General features: G+C 60.8%; 1 protein-coding gene across 1 annotated transcript in view; it reads left to right on the top strand.

Annotated features, from left to right (window-relative positions):
* Positions 1 to 776, top strand: part of STMN2 (stathmin 2) — a 68302-nt gene that overhangs the window by 1299 nt on the left and 66227 nt on the right. The gene's annotated exons all lie outside the window — the stretch shown is intronic.

Raw genomic sequence — 776 nt, forward strand, 5'->3', positions numbered from 1 at the left:
CCCCGCCCGGCGCTGCATCTCCAGTCGAAAGGGGGTCGGTGGGGAGCGCAGCGTGACACCCAACCGCCAGCCCTGCGGGAACAGCGGCGCCACGCCCCGCGCCCCTGACTCCCCGCCGCGGCTTCCAGGAGAGACCTGACCACTGACCCCGCCCTCCCCACCCTGGCCTCATTGTTCTGCTTTTGAGAGAGAGGTGGGAAAAGTGGGTTAACATTTTTTTCTTTTCAGAACCTCATTCCATAGAGTGCTTAGACATAGACACAGATAAAGGCTTCTTTGAGCTCCTTCGATCGTTGTAAGGAAAAGCTTCTGGAACCTGTAAATGTGTATCTCTCTCACGGTACAGATTAAGACACGAAAGTGTGATAGAAAGCAAAAGAGGTCAAGGTCTTAAATTGAGCCACGTGAAATTTCCGTGTTGTGGATCAGATGGGGCCAAATATCGACAATGTCACAGGCTAACTGTAACAGGGGCAGAGTAGAGGCAGAGAGACCGAACAAGATTCCGGACTCGGGGGCTTCCTCCCTGGTCTGTCTTGAGCCTCGAGCGCATGGTTGCGGCGCTCGGCGGCCCCGGGGTGGACAGGCAGGGCGGTGGGGCCGCGCCTGAGGTCCGGTGGCGGCTGGAAGCACCCCTCCCGCGGGACCCGGTCGCAGCATGCGGAGAAGGGGAACACTGCCGGGAGAGCTCGGACGGCTCCGCCCTGCCCCACCCTCCCGGAGGAGCTGGGAAGACCCCAGCTCTGAGACCGGCGGGGACGGGACGATGGGCGGGG

The sequence above is a fragment of the Carlito syrichta genome, unplaced genomic scaffold (assembly GCF_000164805.1).
Source record: "Carlito syrichta isolate Samal-C Ts95f unplaced genomic scaffold, Tarsius_syrichta-2.0.1 Scaffold305795, whole genome shotgun sequence".
Taxonomy (NCBI): Eukaryota; Metazoa; Chordata; class Mammalia; order Primates; family Tarsiidae; genus Carlito; species Carlito syrichta.